Here is a 24,527-nt window from a genome sequence, read left to right as displayed (position 1 = left end):
TCAACCAGGAGGGAGATACAAGCTCCCAACTGCTCTGAACTCCAGCTCTGGGGGAAAATTTGGGAACGCAGACTCATACAGAGAGAAACTGTACTGTCTGACATCAGACCGGAACCTGAAGGCAGCTTTCTCACAGAGGTGCTTGTAGCGGTCATTGTTCCTGCATGGGGCCAAGGGACACAGAACCCAGGATCTCTCTGAGGCAGTGCAGACTGGCAGCCATTAAGGTTTTCTCTGTCCTAGTGATTCCCTGAGAACCCGCCTCACCCAATTTACAGCCCCACCCAAGCTGTGTGCAAAAGCTTTTGCATATGAATGGCCTGGCCTTTCTCTGCCTAAAAACTTAGCAGACTCAGTGAGTGCCAAAGCCCCACTGAAGTAAGAACTGCCCATAAGGGTGTCTCCAGCTAAGAAGTTCTCCCATTGTAGACACAACTGGCCCTCACAGACAATTGGCCTCTAGGCCAATTCCTCCCAGTGATACCAACAGCAATCAACACTTGACTACAACAAGACTGTGCACACAGCCAACAAAGGGGTGCACCAAGAGTGTCCACCTCAGGTAATTAAGGAGGCTGAGCCACTGGGCCCTATAGGACACCTAGCATACAAAGTCACTCTATCAAAACAGAGAAGCAGCCAAAATGCAGAGACAAAGAAAGAGGTCACAAATGAAAGAAATGGAGGAAAGAAAACTACTGGATATAGAGTTTAAAACCACGGTTATAAGGTTACACAAGAATCGTCTAGAAACCTCCAAGAAATATAGTGAGACCTTCAAAGATATGAAAAAGGAACAATTAGAAATTAAGCATACATTGACTGAAATAAAGAATAATATACAGAGATCCAACACCAGACTATAAGATCCCAAGAATCAAGTCAAAGATTTGAAATACAAAGAAGCAAAAAACACCCAACCAGAAAAGCAAAAGGAAAAAAGGATACAAAAATATGAAGATAGTGGAAGGAGCCTTTGGGACAACTTCAAGTATACTAACATCCGAAATATAGGGTTGCCAGAAAAAGAGAGAGAGCAGATATTGAAAACCTATTTGAAGAAATAATGACAGAAAACTTCCCCTACCTGGTGAAAGAAATAGACTTACAAGTCCAGGAAGTGCAGAGAACCCCAAACAAAAGGAATCCAAAGAGGACCACACCAAGACACATCATAATTGAAATGCCAAGGGCAAAAAACAAAGAGAGAATATTAAAATCAGCAAGAGAAAAACAGTTAGCTACCTACAAGGGAGTACCCATAAGACTGTCAGCTGATTTCTCAACAGAAACTATGCAGGCCAGAAGGGAGTGGCAAGAAATATTCAAAGTGATAAATAGCATGAACCTAAAACCAAGATTACTCTACCCAGCAAAGCTATCATTTAGAAGTGAAGGTCAGATAAAGAGCTTCAAAGATAAGAAAAACCTAAAGGAGTTCATCACCACCAAACCAGGATTATATGAAATGCTGAAGAATATTCTTTAAGAAGAGGAAGAAGAAAAAAGTAAAGATAAAAATTATGAACAACAAAGTGACCACAAATGAATCTAAAAATCAAGTGAATAAAAAATCTGATGAACAGAATAAACTGGTGAATAGAATAGTATCAGGGGCATAGAAAGGGAGTGGACTGAATTCTCAAGGGGAAGAGGGTGCAGAAAGAGACTGGACAAAAATCATACACCTATGGATGAGGACAGTGTGGGGTGGGGGGAGGCAGCAGGTGGGGTTAGAACTGGGTGGAGGGGAGCTATGGGGTGGGGAGAGGAACAACAGTAATAATTTGAACAATAAATATTTATTTTTAAAAAAAAAAGAAGAAGAAAGAAAACATGACAATCCAAAATCTTTGAGACACAGTGAAAAAAATCCTGAGAGAGAAATTCATAGCATTATAAGCCTACCTCAAAAAAAACAAAAACAAAAACACAAACAAACAAACAAAAAAAAACAAGAAAAACGGGTAATAAACCATCTAACTCTGCAAGTTGAAGAATTAGAAAGAGAGCAACAAGAAAAGCCCAGTGTGAGCCAAAGGAAGGAAATAATAAATGACATAGATACCCCGCCCCCCCCCACAAAAAAATACTAAAGTTCAATGAAAACAAGAGCTGGTTCTTTGAAAGGATAAACAAGATTGATGAACCTCTAGCCAGGTTCACCAGGAAGCAAAGAGAGAGGAACCAAATAAAGAAAATCAGAAACAAAAGAGATGAAATAACAACAGACCCCACAGAAATGTGAAGAATCATAAAAAAATAATATGAGCAACTCTCTCCAACAAACTGGTCAACCTAGAAGAAATGAATATATTCCTTGAAAAATAGGACCTTCTAAAAATCAACCAGGAGGAATAAAAAAATCAGAATAGTCCAATAACTATGGAAGAAATTGAAGCAGTCATCAAAAACTTCCAACTACAAAAGCCCTGGACCAGACGACTTCATGGGGGAGTTTTATCAAATATTCAAAGAAGAAATAAAACCTCTCTTCCTCAGGCTATTACAAAGGATCCAAGAGGAAAGAGCACTTCCAAACTTTTTCAACGAAGCCAGGATTACCCTAATTCCAAAACCAGATAAAGACACTACAAAGAAAGAGAATTTCAGGCTAATATTCCTCATGAACATAGACGCCAAAATCCTCAACAAAATTCTAGCAAATTGTATCCAGCATTACATTACAAATATTATAGACCATCACCAAGTGGGATTTATTCTGGGGATGCAAGGATAGTACAATATCAGCAAATCAATAAATGTGATACACCACATAAACAAACTGAGAGATAAAAAAAAACATATAATCATATCCATTGATGCAGAAAAAGCATTTGATAATGCTTGATAAAAACTCTCAGCAAAGTGGAATAGAAGGATCATATCTCAACATAAGAAAAGCCTTATATGAAAAACACACAACCAACATCATACTCAATGGGTAAAAACTAAAACTATTTCCCGTAAGAACAGGAACAAGACAGGGATGCACCCTCTCACCACTCCTGTTTAACATAGTACTGGAAGTACTAGCCATTGCGATAAGACAAGAAGAAGAAATAAAAGGCATCCGAATTGGAAAAGAAGAAGTAAAACTGTCCTTATTTGCAGATGACATGATACTGTACAAAGAAAACCCTAAAGACTCCATCAAAAATTATTAGAGTTAATAAATGAATTCGGCAATGTAGCAGGATACAAAATTAATGCCAAGAAATCTATGGCATTTCTTTACACCAATACTGAACTTACAGAAAGGGAGACTAAAAAAGCAATCCCATTTACCATTGCACCAAAAAAAATTAAGATACCAAGGAATAAACTTAACTAAGGAGGTAAAAGACTTCTATGCAAAAAACTACAGGACACTGAAAAAAGAGATAGAGGAAGACATAAACATATGGAAGAACATACCGTGTTCATGGATTGGTAGAATAAACATCATCAAAATGTCCATACTACCCAAAGCAATCTATAGATGCAATGCAATCCCCATTAAATTACCAATGGCATATTTCACAGATCTAGAACGAATGTTCCAAAAATTCATCTGGAATAAAAAAAAAAAAGACCTCGAATAGCTGCAGCAATGCTGAGAAAGAAGAACAAAGTAGGTGGGAACTCAATACCAGATATCAAACTGTATTACAAAGCCACTGTTCTTAAAATATCTTGGTACTGGCACAAGAACAGACATATAGATCAATGGAATAGAATAGAGAACCCAGAAATTGACCCAAAGCACTATGCCCAATTAATATTCGACAAAGGAGGCAAGAGCATACAATGGAGTCAAGACAGTCTCTTCAATAAATGGTGTTGGGAAAATTCGACAGATACATGCAAAAAGATGAAACTAGACCTCCAACTCACAAAAATAAACAACTTCACAAAAATAAACTCAAAATGGATAAAAGACTTAAACATAAGACGGGAAACCATAAAAACACAAGAGGAGTTCATAGGCAGGGAAATAGCAAACATATGTTGAAGGAATTTCTTCTCTGATAATGCTCCTAGGGCAATGGAAACTAAAGAGAAAATAAACAAATGGGACTACATTTAAATAAAAAGCTTTTGCACAGCAAAGGAAACCATCAACAAAACAACAAGAAGACCCACGGCATGGGAGAACATATTTGCCAATGATACCACTGATAAGGGTTTAATCTCCAACATTTACAAGGAACTCATGAAACTTAATAATAGTAAGATAAACAATCCAATCAAAAAATGGGCAATTGACCTAGATAGACACTTTTCGAAAGAGGACATACAGAGGGCCGAAATACATATGAAAACATGCTCAAAGTCACTAATTATAAAAGAGATGCAAAGCAAAACGACAATGTGGTATCACCTCACACCTGTCAGAATGGCTATCATCAACAAATCAACAAACAACAAGTGTTGGAGAGGATGTGGAGAAAAAGGAACCCTTCTGCACTGCTGGTGGGAATGCAGACTGGTGCAGCCACTGTGGAGAACAGTATGGAACTTCCTCAAAGAACTAAAAATGGAACTCCCGTTTGACCCAGTGATCCCAGTTCTAGGAATATATCCCAAAAAGCCAGAAACACCAATCAGAAAGGATATATGCACCCCTGTGTTCATAGCAGCATAATCCACCATAGCTAAGATCTGGAAACAGCCTAAGTGCCCATCATCAGATGAGTGGATTAAAAAACTGTGGTACATCTACACAGTGGAATACTATGCTGTGGTAAAAAAGAAGGAACTCTTGCCTTTTGCAACAGCTTGGATGAAACTGGAGAACATTATGCTAAGTGAAATAAGCCAGTCAGAGAAAGATAAATACCACATGATCTCACTCATTTGTGGAATACAGAGAACAACATAGACTGATGAACAGGGACAGATCCAAAGACAGAGAAACAGCAATCAGACTATTAATCCCCAGAGGGAAAGTAGGGGAGGGTGGGGGTAAGGGGAAGAGATCAACCAAAGGACTTGTATGCATGCATATAAGCCAAACCAATGAACATGGACAACAGGGGGATGAGAGCAGGAGTGGTGGGCGGTGTGAGGATGGGGTTTAATGGGGGGGGGAATGAGGACACATTTGTAATTCCTTAACTAATAAAGTATTTAAAGATTTTAAAAAAAGAATAAGGAAAAAAAGGTACAAGTTTATTTATAATATTTTCTTGAGATTATCTCTATTCTTTTTCTATGTTTGGACATATATAACACACATATTTTATAAAAACAAGAATATGACAAAAATATTGCTTTGTAATATGCTTTTCACCTGGTATATTGTGAACATATTTTTATATTAAATCTTTATCATTGTTATTAAATTATTTGTTAACGTTGAAAAAATTGACAACTTGTGTAAAAATCAACAGAAATGGAAGAAAATAATCAATAACTTATGTAAGAATTAAGAAGAAATGAAGAGTGATATAGATGCAATAAAAAACACCATGGAAAGCTTCAACAGTAGACTAGGAGAAGCGCAGGACCAAATTAGCAAATTAGAACACAGGGAAGAAAAACATACAAACTGAACTGCAATTGGAAAAAAAATTAAAATACAGGACAAGAGTCTAAGGGAGCTATGGGACAACATGAAAAAAAGCAACATATGAATAATAGGGGTGCCAGAACATCAGGAAGAGGAACAGGGGTTAGAAAAACTAGTTGAAGGAATAATGTTAGGAAATTTCCCTGACCTGGGGAAGCAACAAGTCACACAAGCACAGAGTCCCAAACAAGATGAACCCAAAAAGACCCACACCAAGACACATCATAATTACAATGGCAAATGTTCAGGACAAAGAGAGAATCTAAAAGGCTGCAAGAGAGAGACAAAAGATAAATGAAAAGGATCTCCCATTAGATTATCAAATGACTTCTCAACAGAAACACATCAGGCCATAAAAGAAAGGAAGGAAATTTACAAAGTGATGCAAAGCAAGGGAATGAATCCAAGTATAATTTATCCTGCAAGACTATCATTCAAAATGAAAGGGGAAATAAGGAGCTTGATGGACTAAAAAAGGCTAAGGGAGTTTATCATCACCAAGCCTATAATGCAAGAAATGCTAAAGGGACTGGTGTGAAAAGAAGAAATAAAAAGCTAAGAAAGAAAACAGGCACAAAAAATAAAAATGGCTACAAACAAGTACCTTGCAATAATAAATTTAAACGTAAATGGACTAAATGCTCCAATCAAAAGACATTGAGTGGCTGAATGGATAAAAAAACATGACACATATATATGCTGTCTAAAAGAGACCCACTTCAGAATAAGGGACTTACACAGACTGAAAGTGAAAGGATGGAAAAATATATTTCAGGCAAATGAAACTGAAAGAAAAGCTGAGGTAGCAATACTTACATCTAACAAATTAGACCTCAAAGTGAGGGCCACAACAAGAGATAAGGAAGGCCACTACATAATTCTAAAGGGATCTATACAAGAAGAGGATATAACCCTGGTAAAGATATATGCACCCAATTCAGGAGCACCCAAATACATTAAAAAAAAAAAAAACTCCTGGAAGATATCAAGTGAGAGATCGACAACAATACAATCATAGTAGGGGACTTTAATACACCACTGACATCACTGATTAAACCCTCTAGACAAAAATCAGCAAAGAAACAGCAATCCTAAATGACTCACTAGACCAGAAGGACTGAATTGACATGTTCAGAACATTTAACCCCAAAGCCATGGAATATAAATTCTTCACAAGTGCACATGGGACATTTTCAAAAATTGACCACATATTGGGTCACAAGCAAAGTCTCCCCAAATTGAAGAAGATTGAAATCACATCAAGCATTTCCTCAGACCACAATGACATAATATTAGAAACAAACTACAATAAGAACAATCCAAAACATTCAAACACTTGGAAGCTGAAAAGCATGCTATTAAACAATGATTGGGTTACCAAAGAGATCAAAAAAAAATTAAAAACATCCTGAAACTAATGACAAAAAAACACACTGCAATCCAAAATCTATGGGACACAATGAAAACAGTCCTGAGAGGGAAGTTCATAACTCTACAGGCCCACCTAAAAAAAAAATGGTAATAAATCATCTAACACTACAACCCAAAGGATTAGAAAGAGAGCAACAAGAAAAGCCCAGAGTGAGCAGAAGGAAGGAGATAATAAAGATCAGAGCAGAAATGAATGACAAAAGACCAAAAAAACACACAACACAATACAAAAGATTAATGAAACCAAGAGCTGGTTCTTTCAAAGAATAAACAAAATTGATGAAACTCTATCCAGGCTCACCAAAAACCAAAATAAAAAAAATTAGAAATGAAAGAGGTGAAATAACAACAGAAGCCATAAAAACAGAAAGTATTGTTAAAAAATACTATGGACAACTCTATTCTAACAAACTAGACAACCTGGAGGAAATGGACATATTCCTAGAAAAATACAACCTCTTAAAACTCAATTAGGGAGATTTTAAAAATCTAAATAGGCCAAAAACTGTGTAAGAAATTGAAACAGTCATCAAAAAGCTTCCAGCAAACAAAAGCCTAGGGCCAGACAGTTTCACGGGGTAGTCTTACCAAACATTCAAGGAAGAACTAAAACTTATCCTCCTCAGACTATTCCAAAAAATTCAAGAGGAAGGAACACTTCCAAGCTCATTCTATGAAGCCAGCATCACCCTAATACCAAAACCAGATAAAGACAACACAATGAGGGCAGCAATATAGGCAGACGCGTCCCAGGTCGTGTCCCGGAGCAAATGGAGTGAGCAGCTGAAGCTAGTAACACTCACACCGAATTGGCGAAATTGCTCAGCTGGTGAGAGGGTTTGCAGCCGGGAAGAGCAGAACTCCCCTGGAAAGGTAAAAAAAAAAAAAACAGGGATTTGGGCAGGAAAGTTTGCCAGACCTCTGAGCCCAGAGAGTAGGAGGGAGACCGCGTGGCAGACAGCCACGTCCCTTGGGACAGGCACAGCCCCTGACGGGGGAAAGGAGAACCGCGGGATTCCTGGCGCTGCCAGGGAAATTGAGAGCTGGGTTCTGTGATCACTGAGGACTGAGCCTAAAGGGGGCAGCCTGAAGAGCTGACCTGACCATGCAGTCCCGGTAAGAGAAGAAGCTTACAGAAACCAAGCCTTCCCCGTTTCCCTGGCCGGCGTTTGTTTGTTTGTTTTCACTGAATCCTGTTCATGGGACATTTCGGATACAGACACTCACCTGTGCTGAAGAGAGGGAGAGTGTGCTGAGGAGTGGAATCTGGGGAGAGACTGGGGAGAGGGGGAGCCGGGAGAGGTGGTAGTGAATTGAGTGCTGAGACACCCCTGAGCCCAGGACTGGGGCAGCCATCCTCTCTAGAGAGTGAGATTCCTCCCCCCAGCCCCCAGGCAAGGAGCACAGCCACACCCAGATTCCACCCTGTACGAGATCAAGGATTAAGATAACCTTATCAGTCCCTGGGAGTGAACAGGGTCTGGCCTATAGGGGGATTTTCAATCCCAGCAACAACATAGCGCCGGTAACTAACTATTACGCAGTCAGCTCTGGGCAGTGAACTTCCACTGGACAGAGAGGCCCTATAGCCTCAGAGGCCAACCCCAGAACACTGCCACCCAGAGGCTGACCCACAAACTGACTCTTTGCTAAACACAAAATAAGGCAGTCTGGGAAATAAATGCGGCCTGCTTTAAAATAAGGACTGTGGATTTCAAAACAGAGGAACAGTATATCGCAGGGAAACTCAACACTCTCCTGAATACCTGGAAGGTCTAAGGAAAGCCACACTGAAGAATAGAAGAAACGAAGGACCTTCACTACTGCAATTTTTTTTTTCTTTTTTCACTTTTTAACTAAGAAACCAATTTTTTTTCATTCTTTTTTTTCTGTTCTTTTTTTTTTCTTTTCTTCTTTTTCCATCACCTGATTTTACCCTTTTAATTACTACCTTCTTATTTTTTTTAATTAAATCTTTATTGTTCAGATTATTACATTTGTTCCTCTTTTTTTTTCCCCCCATAACTCCCCTCCTCCCAGTTCCCGCCCCACCCTCCGCCCTCACTCCCCACCCACTGTCCTCATCCATAGGTGCACGATTTTTGTCCAGTCTCTTCCCACATCTCCCACACCCCTTTCCCCCCAAGAATAGTCAGTCCATTCCCTTTCTATGTCCCTGATTCTATTATAATCAAGAGTTCATTCTGTTCATCAGATTATTAATTCACTTGATTCTTAGATTCACTTGTTGATAGATGCATATTTGTTGTTCATAATGTGTATCTTTACCTTTTTCTTCCTCTTCCTCTTCTTAAAGGATACCTTTCAGCATTTCATATAATGCTGGTTTGGTGGTGATGAACTCCTTTAGCTTTTCCTTATCTGTGAAGCTCTTTATCTGACCTTCAATTCTGAATGATAGCTTTGCTGGATAAAGTAATCTTGGTTGTAGGTTCTTGGTATTCATCACTTTGAATATTTCTTGCCACTCCCTTCTGGCCTGCAAAGTTTCTGTTGAGAAATCAGCTGACAGTCGTATGGGTATTCCCTTGTAGGTAACTGAGTTTCTTTCTCTTGCTGTTTTTAAGATTCTCTCTTTATCTTTTGCTCTTGGCATTTTAATGATGATGTGTCTTGGTGTGGTCCTCTTTGGATTCCTTTTGTTTGGGGTTCTCCGCGCTTCTTGGACCTGTAAGTCCATTTCTTTCACCAGGTGGGGGAAGTTTTCTGTCATTATTTCTTCAAATAGGTTTTCAATATCTTGCTCTCTCTCATCTTCTGGCACCCCTATAATTCTGATGTTGGTACGCTTGAAGCTGTCCCAGAGGCTCCTTACACTATCCTCGCATTTTTGGATTCTTTTTTCATTTTGCTTTTCCGGTTGGATGTTTTTTGCTTCCTTGCATTTCAAATCATTGACTTGATTCTTGTGCTCCTCTGGTCTGCTGTCGGGTGTCTGTATAATATTCGTTATTTCAGTCCGTGTATGCTTAATTTCTCGTTGGTTCCCCAATATAAGATCGAGGGTCTTATTAGTTTTCGTGTAGATCTCATTAAGTTTATCGACAGCTTCTAAACAGTTCTTGAGAGACCTTAAAAGTGTGGTTCTGAACTCTATATCTTCCATTGACAATTTTGTCCTGTTTCTTTGTCTCCGCATTTTGTTATGCTTCCTTGGTGTACCCCCTAGTGGTCTTTGTTCGAAGTCTTATAGTTAAATCTTGATTGTTGTAGCTAATTCCAGGGAGGGTTTGACCTCCAGGCCAAGTGGCTATGAGAATCAGCTGTTTCAGCAGTGAGAGAACTTCTGTCCTCTAGGGAGGTGCTAATCTAGCCTTTGCCTGAGGCTATCTGGCAAATGCCTCTGTGCAGGGCTTGGGTAGGGCAGGCCGCACAGGATCAACAGGGTGGGCCGGAGAGAGCAGTTATGGCGGCTCTCAGTCCTGTCCCCAGGGGCTCTGTCTCTCTGAGTCCCAGCACCCGCTGCAAAGCTCGGAGAGAAAGCTGCACTCGCTCTGACCGAAGCCAGACAGTCCCGCTTCTCCCGTTTGAGTCTGGGTCCCTAAAGACTCGCCCGGATCTGGTGCTCAGAGTCTGCGACTCCCTCCTGATTGAAAACAACAACTGCACCCTCGGCCGCCAGCCCGCTCCGCACACTCCGCACCTCAGAATTTGACTTAAGCACTGCGCCTCCTCTGAGTGTCCGTATGCGTTTCTCTTTCCTCCTAGTTGTAAGACTTCCACTCAGCCAGCATTCCTGTGGCTCTGGGTGATGTCCCATCCGTTTTTTGGTTTCACTTTTGAAGTAGTTGTTCAAAGCAGCAAACTCCGGCGTTAACCTATGCTGCCAACTTGGTTCTCTCTCAATCAAATCAATCTTGATACCTTCTTATTTTTAACCAGTATTATTACTGCTACCATTTTACCATTTTTTAAAGTGCCATTTTATTTTCTCTTTATTTTATTTTGGGATTAGTGTTCTCCATTCTATTTCCATCATTATATTATTGGTTGTTTCTAGTTTGCATTCATATCCAGGGAGCTGTTGCTGGAATTTGTTGGGATTAATGGCTGTTCTATAGGAGTATTCTCCTCATATAAATAGTCTTTTCCCCTCTTCCACTTCATTCTCTCTTTTCTTTTTCTTTTCTGTTCTCGCTTTTATTTTCCCACTCCTTTTTCCCAATTTCATTTTTGCACTCCTTTTTTTGGTCCCTACTTTTCTTTTCCATTTTCTCTTTTATCTTTTTCTCTTCCTTATTCCTTATCCCCTAATTCTCTTAATTCAGGTGGTCACCTTTATTTGGGGTTATTAATATCGTGAATATATTTGTGTATAGTGCCTGGTACGTGGTGCCTTGTTGTGTTGTATTTTGTGCCTTTAAATCAACGCAGCAGATCCAAGCAACAGCAACCTCCTGAGCACCTCATCCTCTGCTGAGGAACAGCAGCTGTATGTGAGACCTCGCCCCACCAGCCGGAAGAGCCACCACAGCTGTGAACAGCACCCACCAGAGGAGCTGCTGCCAACTGAAGAGCAGCTGCTACCGCAACCGCCCGAAGAGCAACCACAGACCAAGGAGTCACTGCCACCAAGGGAGCAACCACTGAACAACTCAACGTCTAGATATGTCAGTGAGATCAAACATGGGTAGACAAAGAAACCCCCAAAGGAAAGAGAAGGGGGACTCTCCAGAAAAGCAGCTAAGTAATACAGAGGCATGCAACATGACAGATAAAGAATTCAGAATAAGGATCCTAGAGTGCATAAACCGGATGGAGGAAAAAATCGACAACCTCTGCAAGAAGCAAGAAGAAACAGATGAAAAAATCGATAACATATGGAAGAAGCTAGAAGAAACAGATGAAAAAATCGATAACATATGGAAGAAGCTAGAAGAAACAGATGAAAAAATCAACAACCTAAGTAAGACCCAAGAAGAAATGAAGAGTGATATAGCTGCAATGAAAAACTCCATTGAAAGTATCAACAGTAGACTAGGAGAAGCGGAGGACCGAATTAGTGAATTAGAAAACAAGGAAGCAAAACACACCCAAAATGTACTGCAATTGGAGAAAAAAATTAAAAGACAGGAGGAGAGCCTAAGGGAGCTTTGGTACAACATGAAACGAAACAACATACGAATAATAGGAGTACCAGAACAACAGAAGGATGAACAAGGATTAGAAAACCTACTTGAAGAAATAATATCAGAAAACTTCCCTGAGGTGGGGAAGAAAAAAGTCACACAAGCACAGAGAGTCCCAAACAAGGTGAACCCGAAAAGACCCACACCAAGACACATCATAATTACCATGGCAAATGTTCAGGACAAAGAGAGAATCTTAAAGGCTGCAAGAGAGAGACGGAAAGTTACATACAAGGGATCTCCCATTAGACTGTCAAATGATTTCTCAACAGAAACACATCAGGCCAGAAAAGAATGGACTGAAATTTACAAAGTGATGCAAAGCAAAGGACTGAATCCAAGAATACTCTATCCAGCAAGGCTATCATTCAAACTTGAAGGGGAAATAAGAAGCTTCACAGACAAAAAAAGGCTAAGGGAGTTTGTCACCACCAAGCCAGCAATGCAAGGAATGCTAAAGGGACTGGTATAAAAAGAAGAAATAAAAAGCTCAGAAAGAAAACAGCCACACACACACACAAAAAGAAATGGCTACAAACAAGTACCTTTCAATAATAACTTTAAACGTAAACGGACTAAATGCTCCAACCAAAAGACATCGAGTGGCTGAATGGATAAAAAAACATGACCCATACATCTGCTGTCTACAAGAAACCCACCTCATTAGAAGGGACTCACACAGACTGAAAGTGAAAGGATGGAAAAATATCTTTCAGGCAAATGGAAAGGAAAAGAAAGCTGGGGTAGCAATACTTATATCGGACAAAATAGACCTCAAAGTGAAGGCCATAACAAGAGATAAGGAAGGACACTTCATAATACTAAAGGGATCAATACAACAAGAAGATATAACCCTGGTAAACATATATGCACCCAATGGAGGAGCACCCAAATTCATAAAAATACTCCTGGAAGATATCAAAGGAGAGATCGACAACAATACAATCATAGTAGGAGACTTTAATACACCACTGACAGCACTGGATAATCCCTCTAAACAAACAATCAGCAAAGATACAGCAATCCTAAATGACTCACTAGATCAGATGGACTTAATAGACATCTTCAGAACACTTCACCCCAAAGCCAGGGAATACACATTCTACTCAAATATGCATAAGACATATTCAAAAATAGACCATATATTGGGTCACAAGCAAAGTATCCCCAAATTCAAGAAGATTGAAATCATAAAAAGCGACTTCGCAGACCACGATGGCATAATATTAGAAACAAACTACAAAAAAAACAACCCAAAATACTTAAACACCTGGAAGCTGAATAGCATGCTATTAAATATTGATTGGGTTACCAATGAGAAGAAATTAAAAACATCCTGGAAACTAATGACAATGAAAACACAACAATCCAAAACCTATGGGACACATTGAAAGCAGTCTTGAGAGGGAAGTTTATAGCTCTACAGGCCTATCTCAAAAAACAAGAAAAAATGGTAGTAAATCATCTAACTCTACAACTCAAAGAATTAGAAAGAGAGCAACAAGAAAACCAAAGAGTGAGCAGAAGGAAGGAGATAATAAAGACTAGAGCAGAAATAAATGACATAGAGACCAAAAAAACAATACAGAAAATCAATGAAACCAAGAGCTGGTTCTTTGAAAGGATAAACAAGATTGACAAACCTCTAGCCAGACTCACCAAGAAGCAGAGAGAGAGGACCCAAATAAATAAAATCAGAAACGATAGAGGCGAAATAACAACAGACCCCACAGAAATACAAATGATTGTTAAAAAATACTATGGACAGCTTTACTCCAACAAACTAGACAACCTGGAGGAAATGGACAAATTACTAGAAAAATACAACATTCCAAAACTCAATCAGGAAGAATCTAAAAATCTCAACAGGCCAATAACTATGGAAGAAATTGAAGCAGTCATCAAAAAGCTTCCATCAAACAAAAACCCAGGACCAGACGGCTTCACAGGGGAGTTTTACCAAACATTCAAGGAAGAACTAAAACCTATCCTCCTAAGACTACTACAAAAAATTCAAGAGGAAGGAACACTTCCAAGCTCATTCTATGAAGCCAGCATCATCCTAATACCAAAACCAGGTAAAGACAACACAATGAAAGAGAATTACAGGCCAATATCCCTCATGAACATAGATGCCAAAATCCTCAACAAAATCTTAGCAAATCGGATCCAGCAGTACATCAGAAAGATCATACACCATGACCAAGTAGGATTTATCCCAGGGATGCAAGGATGGTACAATATCCGCAAATCAATAAACGTGATACATCACATAAACAAATTGAAAGAAAAAAACCACATGGTCATATCAATTGATGCAGAAAAAGCATTTGACAAAATTCAACACCCATTTTTGATAAAAACTCTCATCAAGGTGGGAGTAGAAGTATCATACCTCAACATAATAAAAGCGATATATGACAGGCCCACAGCCAACATCATACTCAATGGACAAAAACTAACACCATTTCCCCTAAGAACAGGAACAAGACAGGGATGCCCCCTCTCACCACTCCTGTTCAACATAGTACTGGAAGTGTTAGCCATTGCAATTCGACAACAAGAGGAAATAAAAGGCACCCAAATTGGAAAAGAGGAAGTAAAACTGTCCTTATTTGCAGACGACATGATATTATACATACAAAACCCTAGAGACTCCACCAAAAAGCTACTAGACTTAATACATGAATTTGGCAATGTAGCAGGATACAAAATTAACCCCAAGAAATCTGAGGCATTTCTATACACCAATAGTGAACTTTCAGAAAGAGAGATTATAAAAACAATCCCATTTACCATCGCACCAAAAAAATTAAGCTACCTAGGAATAAACTTAACTAAAGAGGTAAAAGACCTCTACTCAGAAAACTACAGGACGTTGAAAAAAGAGATAGAGGAAGACATAAACAGATGGAAGAACATACCGTGTTCATGGATTGGTAGAATCAACATCATTAAAATGTCCATACTACCCAAAGCAATCTATAAATTCAACGCACTTCCCTTTAAAATACCAACGGCATACTTCAGAGATCTAGAACGAACTTTCCAAAAATTCATCTGGAATAAAAAAAGACCCCGAATAGCTGCAGCAATCCTGAGAAAGAACAAAGTAGGTGGGATCTCAATACCAGATATCAAGTTGTATTACAAAGCCACTGTTCTCAAAACTGCCTGGTACTGGCACAAGAATAGGCATATAGATCAATGGAATAGAATAGAGAGCCCAGAAATCGGCCCGAACCAATATGCTCAATTAATATTTGACAAAGGAGGCAAGAACATACAATGGAGCCAAGATAGTCTCTTCAATAAATGGTGTTGGGAAAATTGGACAGATATATTCAAGAAAATGAAACTAGACCACCAACTTACACCATACACAAAAATAAACTCAAAATGGATAAAGGACTTAAATGTACGACAGGAAACCATAAACATTCTAGAAGAATCCAAAGGCAACAAAATCTCAGACATATGCCGAAGCAATTTCTTCACTGATACAGCTCCTAGGGCACTTAAAACTAAAGAAAAAAATGAACAAATGGGACTACATCAAAATAAAAAGCTTCTGCTCAGCAAAAGAAACCATCAACAAAACAACGAGAAAACCCACTGTGTGGGAAAACATATTTGCCAATGACATATCTGATAAGGGCCTAATCTCCAAAATTTATAGGGAACTCATACAACTTAACAAAAGGAAGATAAACAATCCAATCAAAAACTGGGCAAAGGACCTAAATAGACACCTTTCAAAAGAGGACATTCAGAAAGCCAAGAGACATATGAAAACATGCTCAAAGTCACTAATCATCCGAGAGATGCAAATCAAAACAGCAATGAGGTACCATCTCACACCTGTCAGACTGGCTATCATCAACAAATCAACAAACGACAAGTGCTGGAGAGGTTGTGGAGAAAAAGGAACACTTGTGCACTGCTGGTGGGAATGCAGACTGGTGCAGCCACTATGGAAGACAGTATGGAGTTTCCTTAAAAAACTGAAAATGGAACTCCCATTTGACCCTGTGATCCCACTTCTAGGAATATATCCCAAGAAACCAGAAACACCAATCAGAAAGGATATATGCACCCCTATGTTCATAGCAGCACAATTCACCATAGCTAAGATCTGGAAACAGCCTAAGTGCCCATCAGTAGATGAATGGATTAGAAAACTGTGGTACATCTACACGATGGAATACTATGCTGCTCTAAAAAGGAAGGAACTCTTACCATTTGCAACGTCATGGATGGAACTGGAGAGCATTATGCTAAGTGAAATAAGCCAGTCAATAAAGGAAAATTACCACATGATCTCACTCATTCATGGACAATAGAGACCATTATAAACTTTTGAACAATAATAGATACAGAGACAGAGCTGCCTCAAACAGATTGTCAAACTGCAGCGGGAAGGCCGGGGAGGGTTGGGGGGCAGGAGGTAGGGGGGTAAGAGATCAACTAAAGGACTTGTATGCATGCATATAAGCATAACTAATGGACATAAGACACTGGGGGTTAGGGGAGGCTAGGGGACTGTCTAGGGCGGGGGGATAAAATGGATACATATGTAATACCCTTTGTAATACTTTAAGCAATAAAAAAAAATAAATAAAAATAAATAAAAATAAAACTAGTTAGAAATGAAAAAAAAAAAGAATCATTCCAAAAAGTCCAGTCAAGTGATTCTAGTTGGGAATAGAGGATACCCAAATATGTGAAGTGTGCCAGTTGTTTTAAGTAAATGAATAGTGCATATCTGAAGTAAATTCAAGTTCAGGTCCACCAGAAGGTGACCTCTTTTAGAACTATGCTTCTTACTATACTCTCGAGGCCTAATGTAATTCCTGGAAAAATAATTTTCAATAAATGTTATGCTGGAGTTTTAAAAAAAAAAAAAGACAACACAATGAAAAAGAATTACAGGCCAATATTCCTCATGAACATAGATGCTAAAATCCTCAAAAAAAATTCTAGCAAATCAAATCCAGCAGTACATCAGGAAGATCATGCACCATGACCAAGTAGGATTTATCCTGGGGATGCAAGGATGGTACTATATCCACAAATCAATAAACGTGATACATCACATAAACAAATTGAGAGATAAAAATCACATAGTCATATCAATTGATGCAGAAAAAGCATTTGACAAAATCCAACACCCTTGTTTGATAAAAATGCTCAGCAAAGTGGGAATAGAGGGATCATAATTCAATATGATAAAACTATATTTGACAAACTCACAGCCAACATCATACTCAATGGACAAAAACTAGAACTATTTTCCCTAAGAACAGGAAAAACAGGAATGCCCACGCTAACCACTCTTGTTCGATATAGTACTGGAGGTATTAGCCATTGCAATCAGACAAGAAGAAGAATTAAAAGGCATCCAAATTGGAAAAGAAGTAAAATTGTCCTTATTCACAGATTACATGATTCTGTACATAGAAAATTCTTAAGACTCCATCAAAAAATTATTAAACTTAATAAATGAATTCGGCCATGTAGCAGAATACAAAATTAACACCAAGAAATCTATGGCATTTCCATACACCAATAATGAATTTACAGAAATATAGACTAAAAAAGCAATCCCATTTACCATCACACATAAAAAATTAATATACCTAGGAATAAACTTGACTAAGGAGGTAAAAGGCCTATATGTAGAAGACTACAGGACACTGAAAAAAGAGATAGGGGAAGACTGAAACAGATGGAAGAACATACCATGTTCATGTTATTGGTAGAATCAACATCATCAAAATGTCCATACTACCCAAAGCAATCTATATATTCAATGCAATCCCCATTAAAATACCAACAGCATATTTCACAGATCTAGAATGAACTTTCCAAAAATTCAACTGCAATAAAAAAAGACCTCAAATATCTGGATCAATCCTGAGAAAGTAGCTGGGGTCTCAATACCAGATATCAACCTGTATGACAAAGCCACTGTTCTCAAAACAGCCTGGTACTGGCACAAGAACAGACATATAGATTAATGGAATAGAATAGAGAACCCAGAAATCAACCCAAACCACTATGCTCAATTAATATTCGACAAAGGATGCATTAACATACAATGGAGTCAGGGCAGCCTCTTCAATAAATGAGGTTGGGAAAATTGGACAGATACATGCAAAAAAATGAAACTAGACCACCAACTTACACCATACACAAAAATAAACTCAAAATGGATAAAGGACTTAAACATAAGATGGGAAATCATAAAAATATTAGAGGAATCCACAGGCAGCAAAATTTCAGTTATATGCCGAAGCAATTTCTTCACTGATACTTCTCCTAGGGCAAGGGAAACTAAAGAGAAAATAAACAAATGGGACTACATCAAAATAAAAAGCTTTTGCACAGCAAAAGAAACCATCAACAAAACAACAAGAAAGCCCACTGAATGGGAGAACATATTTGCCAATGTTATCACTGATAAGGGTTTAATCTCCAACATTTACAGGGAACTCATACAACTTTAAAAAAGGAAGATAAACAACCCAATCTAAAAATGGGCACCAGACCTAAATAGATACTTTTTGAAAGAAGACATAAGATAGACCAAGAGACATATGAAAACATGCTCAAATTCACTAATCAAATGAGAGATGCAAATCAAAACAACAATGAGGTACCATCTCACACCTATCAGAATGACTATCATCAACAAATCAACAAACGACAAGTGGTGGCAAGGATGCAAAGAAAAAGGAACCCTCATGCATTGCTGTTGGGAATGCAGACTGGTGTAGCCACTGTGGAGAACAGTATGGAGTTTCCTCAAAAAACTAAAAATGGAAAAAGAGAGGAAGATGGCGATGGCAGGAAGGTAGGGAGGGAAAGTGTATGAGAGAGTGAGGGAGCGATAGAGGAGTGTGTGGATATGTGTGGTGTGTGTGTGTATGAACTAGGGACAGTTAGATTCTGCAGGTTTTCCAAGGGCTTCCATACCAGACAAGTCTTTGACGGTGGAGCCCCACTTCCAGCGCGGACACTCCTGGGTGGCCAGTGCAGGCACAGAGACCACCCATCTTGAGAAACAGAGCTGCTTGAGATTAGGATCCTGGCCTCAGTACCACCCAGTCTGGTCTCAGAAGCAAACCAGGACCTTGCAGCCACTGGGGACAGAGAATCTAGACCACAGCTACAGACCCACAGACACAAAGAGTCTAGACATCCCGGCCACAGATTTCTGTAAGTAACAGAACCCATCCCCCTCCCCGCAGGCTTGTGGGCAGCACCATAGTAACTGATAGACGCCCGCTTGCAAGGGTTTGCAGTGCCGCTACAGGAATTTGAGCCTAGGAGTGGGTGGACACTCAGAATCTGTTCCCTGCAGTGCCGCTACAGGAATTTGAGCCTGGGAGCGTGCGGACACTGGGAATTTGTTCCCCGCAACACAATCGGGCGACCAAACCAGAAGCCCATGCAGGGTGGCAGTGCCACCTGACTTCGATTCTTGGCAAGTGCTCGATGAAGTCTGCTTTCTGCAGCACAGGAGCAAACCTCCTACAAACACAGTGCTACTGGGCAACCCAGTCCCTCAAGCTGAATGGGACCCCAAGTCTTCAGGCGGGAGGCAGCACTAAGCACCAGTGACTTGACTCTGTTTCTTATCATGTGTGCCTGGGATCCCTGATTCCCAGACCATTCACACTAAGAGCCAGTGACTCTAATTCTTGGTGCATGCACACACAAGGATGCTGATTCTCAGTGCAACGCCGCGCGAAGCAACAGAGACCCTGATACTGGATTCTTGGGGAACTCTGGCTCCTGGCACATGCTAGGCGGCTCTGATTTTCAACACACACCAGAGGGGTCTCTTTTTTGGTGTGGTGCAGGCGGGATCCCTGATTCTAGGTGTACACAAGCCACACTGAGTGCTGGTAATGACTCTGAGCGAGCCTGGTGCCCACCAACCCACAAACAGCCACACATCTTAGTGTCAGACCTCTTCAGTGACACTAAGGTGGTGAGAAGCTACCACTGCACATGGCCCAGGCCCATGCAACTCGACGTTTGAACCTTCTGGTGGTAGTCAGAATGGGGAGACGACACAATCCCCAGAGGAAAGAAAATGAGGAGTCACCAAGAAAGGAAATTAGTGAAATTGAACCATGCAACGTGACAGAAAAACAATTCAGAGTAATGGTTGTACAATTCATTCTCCAGATGGATAATAAAGTCAACAACCTATATTAAGAATCAGGAAGAAATGAAAAGTGATATAGCTACAATCAAAAACACCATGGAAGGTTTCAACAGTAGACTAGAAGAAACAGAGGACTGAATCAGTGAGTTAGAAGATAAGGCAGAGAAACAAACTCAATCTGAACAGCAACTGGAGAAAAAAATTAAAAAGGAAGAAGAGAACCTAAGGGAGCTTTGGGACAACAAGAAACGAAGTAACATACGCATAATGGGGCTGGAAGAAAGATAAGAAGAGCAGCAAGGATTAGAGAATCTATTTGAAGAAATAATGACAGAAAACTTCCCAGATATGGGAAAGAAAAATGTTACACAAGTATAGAGAGTCCCAAGCAAGAGGAATCCTAAAAGACCCACACCAAGACACGTCATAATAATGATGGCAAATGTTCACAACAAAGACTGAACATTTTAAAGACTGCAAGAGAAACAGAGAGTTAAATACAAAGGATCCCCCATCAGATTATCAAATGATTTCTCAACAGAAATACATCAAGCTAGAAGGGAATAGAAGGAGGTATACAAAGTGTTGCAAAGCAAAGGACTGAATCCAAGAATATTCCATCCAGCAAGGCTATCAATCAAAACTGAAGGGTAAATTAGGAGCTTTGCAGAAAAAAAAAAAAAAAGGCTACAGGAGTTTATCACAACCAAGCCAGCAATGCAAGAAATGCTAAAGAAAATGCTGTAAAAAGAAGAAATAAAACGGTAAGAAAGAACACAGGCACAAAAATAGAAATGACTACAAACAAGTACCTTGCAATAATAACTTTAAACATAAAGGGACTAAATGCTCTAATCAAAAGACATCAAGTGACTGAATGGATAAAAAGACATGCTCAATATATATGCTGTCTACAGTAGACCAACCTCAGAACAAGGGACTTACACAGACTGAAAGTGAAGGGATGAAAAAATATATTTCAGGCAAATGAAAATGAAAAAAAAAAAGCTGGGGTAGCAATATTTATATCTAACAAAATAGACCTCAAAGTGAAGGCCATAGCAAGAGATAAGGAAGGCCACTTCATAATACTAAAGGGACCCATACAACAAGAGGATATAACCCTGATAAACATATATGCACCCAATGCAGGAGCACCCAAATACATAAAATAAACTCCATGAAGATATCAAGGGAGAGATAGACAGCAATACAATCATAGTAGGGGACTTAAACACACCGCTGACATCACTGGATAAATCCTCTAGAAAAAAAGTCAGCAAAGAAATAGCAATCCTAAATGTCTCACTAGATCAGATGGACTTAATTAATATCTTCAGAACATTTCCCCCGAAAGCTACGGAATATATGTTCTTCTCAAGTGCACATGGGACATTTATAAAAATAGACCACATACCCTAACTAGTTTGGCTCAGTAGATAGAGCTTCAGCCTGTGAACTCAAGGGTCCCGGGTTTGATTCTCTTCAAATGAATGTACCTTGGTTGCGGGCACATGCCCAGTAGGGAGTGTGCAGGAGGCAGCTGATCGTTGTTTCTCTCTCATCGATGTTTCTAACTCTCTATCCCTCTCCCTTCCTCTCTGTAAAAAAATCAATAAAATATATTTTTAAAAAATAGACCACAAATTGGGTCACAAGCAAAGTCTCCCCAAATTCAAGAATATTTAAATCATACCAAGCATCTTCTCTGACCACAATGGTATAATACTAGAAATAAACTATAATGAAAACAACCCAAAAAACTCAAACAATTTTAAGCTGATTAGCATGCTACTAAATAATGATTGGTTTACCAATGAGATCAAAGAAGAAATTAAAAACATCCTGAAAACTAATGACAATAAAAACACAACAATGCAAAATCTACGGGACACAATGAAAGCAGACCTGAGAGACAATTTTATAGCGCTACAGGCATACCTCAAAAAGCGAGAAAAAATGATAGAAAATCATCTAACTCTACAACTCAGAGAATTAGAAATAGAGCAACAAGAAAAGCCCAGAGTGAGCAAAAGGAAGGAGATAATAAAGAACAGAGCAGAAATAAATAACATAGAGACCAAAAAAAAAAAAAATACAAAAGATCAATGAAACCAAGAGCTGGTTCTTTGAAAGGATAAACAAGATTGATAAACCTCTAGCCAGGCTCACCAAGAAGCAAAGAGAGAGGACCCAAATAAACATAATCAGAAATGAAAGAGGCAAAATAACAACAGACCCCACAGAAACAAAAAGGATTGTTAAAAAATACTATGAACTACTCTACTCCAACAAACTAGACAACCTGGAGGAAATGGACAAATTCCTAGAAAAATACAACATTCCAAAACTCAATCAGGAAGAATCTAAAAATCTCAACAGGCCAATAACTATGGAAGAAATTGAAGCAGTCATCAAAAAGCTCCCAGCAAACAAAAGCCCGGACCAGATGGCTTCTCAGGGGAGTTTTACCAAACATTCAAGGAAGAACTAAAACTTATCCTCCTCAGACTATCCCAAAAAATTCAAGAGGGAGGAGCACTTCCAAGCTCAATCTATGAAGCCAGCATCACCCTAATACCAAAACCAGGTAAAGACAACACAATGAAAGAGAATTATAGGCCAATATCCCTCATGAACATAGATGCTAAAATCCTCAAAAAAAAAAATCTAGCATATCAGATCCAGTAGTACATCAGAAAGATCATATACCATGACCAAGTAGGATTTTTCCCTGGGATGCAAGGATGGTACTATATCCACAAATCAATAAATGTGATACATCACATAAACAAAGAGAGAGATAAAAATCACATAGTCATATCAATTGATGCAGAAAAAGCATTTGACAAAATCCAACACCCTTACTTGATAAAAACTCCCAGCAAGGTAGGACTAGAAGGATCATACCTCAACATAATAAAAGCCATATATGACAAACGCACAGCCAACATCATACTCAATGGTCAAAAATTAAAATCATTTCCCCTAAGAAAAGGAACTAGACAGGGATTCCTATTCTCACCACTCCTGTTTGACATAGTACTGGAAATACTAGCCATTATGATCAGACAAGAAGAAGAAATAAAAGGCATCAAAATTGGAAAAGAAGAAGTAAAACTGTCCTTATTCGCAGATGACATGATACTGTACATAGAAAACCCTAAAGACTCCATCAAAAAATTGTTAGACTTAATTAATGAATTTGGCAATGTAGCAGGATACAAAATTGACACAAAGAAATCTATGGCATTTCTATACACCAATAGTGAATTAACAGAAAGAGAAACTGAAAAAGCAATCCTATTCACTGTCACACCAAAAAATTTAAGATACCTAGGAATAAACTTAACTAAGGAGGTAAAAGACCTATATGCGAAAAACTATAGGACACTGAAAAAAGAGATAGAGGAAGGCATAAACATATGGAAGAACATATCGTGTTCATGGATTGGTAGAATCAACATCATCAAAATGTCCATACTACCCAAAGCAATCTATAGATTCAATGCAATCACCATTAAAATACCAATGGCATATTTCACAGATCTAGAGCGAACATTCCAAAAATTCATCTGAAATAAAAAAAAAGACCTCGAATAGCTGCAGCAATCCTGAGAAAGAAGAACAAAGTAGGTGGGATCGCAAAACCAGGTATCAAGTTGTATTATAAAACCACTGCTCTCAAAATTGCCTGGTACTTGCACAAGAACAGACATATAGATCAATGGAATAGAACTGAGAACCCAGATATCGACCTAAACCACTATGCTCAATTAATATTCGACAAAGGAGGCAAGAGCATACAATGGAGGCAAGACAGTCTCTTCAATAAATGGTGTTGGGAAAATTGGACAGATCCATGCAAAAAGATGAAACTAAACCACGAACTTACACCATACACAAAAATAAACTGAAAATGGATAAAGGACTTAAACATAAGACGGGAAACCATAAAATTTTAGAGTAATCCACAGGCAGCGGAATCGCAAACATATGCTGAAGGAATCCTTTTTCACTGCTGGTGGGAATGCAGACTGGTACAGCCACTGTGGAGAACAGTATGGAGTTACCTCAAAAACTAAAAATGGAACTCCCATTTGATCCAGTGATCCCACTTCTAGGAATATATCCCAAGAAACTAGAAACACCAATCAGAAAGGATATATGCACCCCTATGTTCATAGCAGCACAATTCACCATAGCTAAGATT

This window comes from Myotis daubentonii, chromosome 3, assembly GCF_963259705.1.
Source record: "Myotis daubentonii chromosome 3, mMyoDau2.1, whole genome shotgun sequence".
NCBI classification, from domain to species: Eukaryota; Metazoa; Chordata; class Mammalia; order Chiroptera; family Vespertilionidae; genus Myotis; species Myotis daubentonii.
The sequence above is the reverse complement of the archived record's forward strand: the minus strand, read 5'-3'. Positions refer to the sequence as shown.